The 6367-nt window shown below is 35.1% G+C and overlaps 1 protein-coding gene across 6 annotated transcripts in view; it reads left to right on the forward strand.

Annotated features, from left to right (window-relative positions):
* Positions 1-6367, forward strand: part of LOC129775279 (putative epidermal cell surface receptor) — an 83291-nt gene that overhangs the window by 56511 nt on the left and 20413 nt on the right. The window lies entirely within an intron of this gene.

Below are 6367 nucleotides of genomic sequence, written 5' to 3' on the forward strand. Positions count from 1 at the left end.
GGCAGGACAAAGTTAGCCGGGTCAGCTAAATGAACTTATAAATTTAACCCTTTGCGGTGGTCTTAAATTTCGACATATATGTAGTACTGGTCGCAATTATTTTTACTTGAAGAAGCAGTGATGCATAACTTTGTAAGATGAACAAGATTCCTTTATTTTTTGTAAACTTCTGATAAGTATTTGCTAAACTAGGTTTGTATGTTTATGATTAAAAAATATTTGCTATAATTCTTTCTCGCGTGATATCTGTCGCATGTATCACCGAAATAATTAGATTGTCGTCTTTCGCCTTTTATCTTTCTGTTTGAACATACAAAACAATGCTCTTTACATCTATACAGCGCCGCAATATATAGAGTATTCCATTAATCCTTTCCCCGAGCATGAATGACAACTTTTGTTTATACAACCCTGGTGCCCAGTGTTACCACATTTTGATCTGTACCAGAGGGGTTAGAAACCTTTCTCTTCTGTACTTTTTCTTCCAAAAATATTTCCCATCGAAAATATACGTTGTGGAAAAATATATGAAAAATAATAATAAATGAAAAAAACTCTTTTATTTACTATAAATACTAGATTTATATTTGCATGCTTATACATAACTATCATGTTTAATCAAATCCTTCGATCTCAAAATAGCGTTCCTTATGAAACTGAGCAATTATAATTGAGGGGCTCAAAATGAAAGGGGTGTAAGTGACATCATCGATTTCTCTACATCGACTCTATCTTTTGGTTATAACTTAGCTGCAAACTCATTCCCAGCTGTATTTTACAATATGGAAGATAGGTCAGAACCTTAGCTATCGGATTCTATAGCAAACTCAAATTGGAACGTTTTTCAGTTGAGTTATTAACTGAAGAGAAAGTTGATGAAGAGAAACCGATCAAATCATTTACAAGCCCCTCAATTATTTGTTAATGCTATCATGATCAGCAGCACCAATCGATACTGCAGCGTAAAAGTCGTCATGTACCTTAATGTTGATCTGTTCAAATGCAAGAAATTTCCCACGCGGAAAAAATCTGTACCAATCTGTACTTTTTGACGAGAATCTGTACTCTGTACCGTACAGAATCTGTACCAAAAATAACGAAAAAAAATCTGTACCTTTCCAGATAAATCTGTACGTGTGGCAACACTGCTCTGAACTTTTTAATTTTTTTTAAATTTGGTGCTACTGTTAATGGTCCTAATGTCAATTTCGAGCGCGAATTGTTATTTAGTTGTTTTTTTTTAATTTCAAGAGGCCATTAAGAACAAGTTAACTTTGAATGAATAATTCTATTGGTCAAAGATATTGTGTGAAATGTTGTGTTGCGAACAAAATTTCTCGTGTCGAAACGGTGAAAATATTGCAAAACGCATTTGGGCCACATCAACGTCGAACATTCACCTCTTCAACTGATGAAAACATCCACAAAATGAGAGGAATGTTGCTCAGAAATCGTCATTCAAGTTTGAGAGAGCTAACCCGTGAATTGAATATATCTCACGAGACCGTTCGTCGTATTTTGGTTGGTGTTTTGGGCATGAGGAAAATCGCAGCACGACTAGTACGAAAAGAGCTCATTTTTTGCATGCTTGAACGATCAAATCCAGATCCCACGTTCATCCAACGCATAATTACTGGCGACAAGACATGGGTATGTCTTTTTCCTATTCCCGAAGCTCAAAATACCGCTTCGTGGGACCCGTTTTGACAGCATTAAAGGCATAAAAACTAATTCGCTTTATGAACTGAAGACAATTCCTGAGAAGAGCTATAAAAAGTGTTTCGATAACTTTCGTTGGAAAATATGTATTGCGTCAAGAGGAGGTTATTTTGAAGGCGATAATAAAAAAAGATGATAAATAATACATTTTCGTTAAAAACACTAATTCCCGGTATATTTTTGACAGAATGCACATCACACATGTATTTTCCAATGCATAACGAAACAATTCGCTACTTTATATCAAACATTAATTGGATTTTATATACCCAGCATGCACTTTGTTTTGCATAAACGTTTCCCTGTCAGTGTTGCATCAACCCACGAAATGAATGAAGGATAGTGTTGCAGAAAGCTCTTCTCGATTGGTGCTGTAACATATTTGCATATTAGTTGAAATGCAAAACACGCTCTCCAATAGTCGGTCTCCGCACAACGCATACTTCAAAGTGTGACTCAGTGCGGTGTCATCGGTATCCGCCAGATACGGATAGCAGCACATTACGGACGGATCATCCATCGTGACGTTCGTAATAAATTCCTTTATCATCGATTGTTTCGAACGCTTTCCGATTGGAGTAAAATTCTCCCGCTGCATACTCAATTGAATAATTCAACAATTGAGACGGAGTGCGTGTTCATGTGCTCCAACTCATCTCCAACATCGATCAACATGGCCTCGGCGATGAAACAAGCGGCATAATTTGAAATGTTTTTTATGGATTACAAACGCCCCAATTACTTCGTGAGATTTGTTCGACATTGACATTTCGAACATCCAAACAATGCTACAACAACAACAAAAATTCCCACTACATACTTTGCCCGTGTGTTGTAAGCTGTGTGATGTACACATAGCTTAACGAACGATAACTCATTGAGAGTTTGATGCAGACAATGTAATGAGACCGTAGTCTACTGTACACCGTATGGTACGAGAGATAATTTACAATGCTGATGGAATTTACACATATCAATCCGCATCACTCTGTATGACTATGGTGTGATAGATTTGCTGACTTTCATTGAAGAGGATTGCATGAAGTATAGTTTGCAGGAAACGCAATTTAAAAAACAACATTACAAAAATAAACAATAAATGATTTGTTGCACAACTATTTTGGTTAAATCTTGATTCATTTGGAATCAGTTGTATCTCAGAATTGGTTAAAGGTACAAAAAATGTTTTTATATCAAAATGAAGATAATTCATTGTTAAATTGAAAAATATTGAGTATTGGAAAAAAATCGTTACAGTTTTGTTCAATTTTGGTACCTTTCTCCGTACCCTCCATTAAAATTTCGACTCTCTGCTGGTCAACCTAGGTGGCCATTTTGATTACACGATCTCTTCATGTCTGCAGCATCCCGAGTCACTTTGACACCCTTGATCAATTTTCATTTGGCAATTCCGCAATATGTTTCGATTGGGTGGGATCGGGAATAATTGGAAGAACTGAGGTCTCGACTTTAGTGGCAGCTTGCCAAATCCGGCCGGAGCTTCATCGAACCATTGCAAGCTTTAATAAACGGAAAGATACGTTTCCGCAGGCACTCTATACATTTTCGAGTCCATTGTCATGTTTGTGATGAGAACCTTGGTTTAGTGTCCATAGCTGCAAAACTCTTGCCAAATCAAGAACTTTCTGTCAAATTTATCAGTTAAAATTTGCTGGAGACATCTTCTCTGGTAATGGCCTTATAGAAATTCAGGCTCATTAACCATCCAAAATCTATCTTCAGATTCGTTTTGTCATTCATCAGTAATCATCCTTCGTGCTTCGTACAACTTTCGAGCGCGTCTTTTTGGGATAACATACTCGCATACATATTCATCGGGTGGTACTTTAGTTAAAGTTGTTTTTTGTGATGTCTGATAGACCAGTATTTGCCCTTGTCCTTTATCCTTTGATCTATACGAACAACAGGTGTACGTTCACGGAAACATCAGCATATGGTCAATTTAGTCACGTACAGCGATTTCGCGATTTTAGTACCTGACCACGCCGAATTATTAACACTACAATTACCGACTTACAAAATGGCTGTTTGTATCATTTGTTCACAAGATTTGAACTTGAAATTTTATTTAATATTTTCCAAAGATGTTATGCCTTTTCTAAATACAGCTTATTTCCTTTGATTTTTTACAACTGAATACAACACTGGTCAAAATGATCGGTTTAGTAGAAATAGGTATATAAAATCTGTCGGAAGTTTCAATGATAAGGTGAGTGTCCAAAATCAAATTTTTCTCTCAGCTCCCGTCCTGCACAACTTTTTCAAAACAAAACGGTTCAACGAAATTTTTACCGTCGAAAGATGTAGGCTATCCAAACCAAATACTACGAGTGATTTTTAAACACTGTTTTGGGTTGTTTCACAAATATTTTTTATCTTGTTGCGTATAGATGTGGTACACAAAAATATCGGGAAAATATTTAAAATCCATTTCTTTCTGTTTTTTTTTCGAGGTTTTTTCGTCTAACTCTTTTTCTAACGAACAATCCATTCATCGAAACTCTTTTAAACCTTTTTTAAGCCGATCGATTAAAGTTAAGAATAAATTAGAGAAGCACTTCATCGCAAGTTGTACCAGAAGCCTGAATTGTTATGTTTTTTTGCACTTTGAGCAGAGATTTATTTGTTCAAAATAAGAAAAACACATGTTTCAATGAACATAATTTGCAGACGATTCAAATTGTTTACTATGGAGCAATTCCATGCCAAATCAGCCGGCATCTTCCTTGACCTCTCCGATTTTTTCTAAACTTTTCACATATGCTGGCAGCTACCTAAAATCACAATTTTTATTATCAGATGACCAACTTTTATTACGACTGATTTTTTATACGGGGGTATCCACAATAGTTTTGTTTTTTTTTTTAATCATAACTCGAAATCTGAATGTCTGATTGAAATACGATGTACGATGTACGTAAGTTATTGAGAAATCAATGTACTATTCAGGAAAAATATTTGTTTAATACACCGTTAAATAATCTTGCTCAAAAACTGAATTTAATGTTGAAGATGTTCATAGCCTCTTCGATTTTTCAAAAATATTTTAATTAGAAAGCCATTGAAATTTAACAAAGTTTGACGTACAGTGGTGCCGTATAGGACTCACCGAAATGAAGATAAGTATTATATGAAAATATATGAAATTGCAATACTCTGCGAAATTGTAACTATGTAAGAAAAGTAATATATGGAATCTATATGCTATTTTACATGAAAAACTATATTTTACGTTTTGCCCTAGGACTAATCGTTCTCGAGATAAATATTACAAGTTTTGAATAATAAAAATAATGTTTGTGAATTTTCGGTGCGATGTCGGAATTTCAGTTGTAATGACCAGCATCAGTATGGATTTCCTATTATTTTTCGAACATAATTTTCATTTTCTGAAACTTATAATATCTCGAGAATGATTAATCCTAGGATAATATGTTATATATTCTTTTCAATGTAAAATCACATCAAGATTTCATTTTATATTACTTTTCTTAAATAGTGACGATTCCGCAGAGTATTGAAATTTCATAAATTTTAAAATATTCATATCTCTATTTTGGTGCATTCGATACGGCATTATGTCCGATTGAGCTGAAATTTTGCACAGATGATTTTTTTGGGCCAATAAACAAAATGTACGTGCTGGTTTTTCAAATTCGATAATTTTTCTCCATACCTTCATTGCCACTCAGGCTAAGTCCCAGAAGGTCGATTTTCGGCCAAAATAAGGTCGTCTTTCTCCCAGAAGGTCGATTTTCGGCCAAAATTTGTTTTTCGAAATGACCCCAAATCTTAGTTTTATGCATTATTAAGTCATTTGGCATCGATAACAAAATTTCGATTTTCCAAATTTCATGATAAGCGAAGCGTTTGCATTCAGTCCGCTCTTTTGAAAGCTGAATCGAAGTCTGAGGAGTTAATCTACCTTTCCAAAGTTAGTGTCAGGATCGTTTCACAAAGAAAGTAATAACTTTTATATTCAACGCAATATCTCTGCGCGAAAATAATGAATGTATTCTGCACACGGGTTTGGGAGCCCAAGCCCAATCGGTCATTGATGATCAATGAAGATGAAGATAGCAAAATAACGAATGGAAGAAAGAAAAAACATTATACTAATGGTGGCCGGATAGTGGTTTTGGGGAAGCCTTTCTGACAACGTTGTCAGAACCAGCAAAACCAGCAGAAGATCCAGTTCATTTATTACCAATGATTCCAGCCATAAGAATCAGTATTTTATTGGTGAATCAGGCAAAAAGAGTGCTTGGTAACGTGCCAAAAAGTCGGGTCATTCTGAAAAATCAGAACCATTGGCATCACTGTCCACCATTATACATAAAACAACATTAGACGAAAATTCTTCGAAATAACGGATATTTTACAATTACAACTATAGTAAATAATTTGAATTGTCTGCAAATTATGTTCCTTGAAAAATGTACTTTTTTATTTTGAACAAATAAATCTCAGCGCAAAATGCAAAAGAAAACAAGATTCCGTAGCTGATTCTGGCAATGTAAAATCAACGAAAAGCAGTTTTCTGTCCATTCAACCATACAATCTCAATGGCGAGCCCATTGTAAGCGATACTAATGACACGTTAAACCCTTCAACGAACATGCACACC

Source organism: Toxorhynchites rutilus, chromosome 3 (genome assembly GCF_029784135.1).
Source record: "Toxorhynchites rutilus septentrionalis strain SRP chromosome 3, ASM2978413v1, whole genome shotgun sequence".
In the NCBI taxonomy this organism is placed as follows: Eukaryota; Metazoa; Arthropoda; class Insecta; order Diptera; family Culicidae; genus Toxorhynchites; species Toxorhynchites rutilus.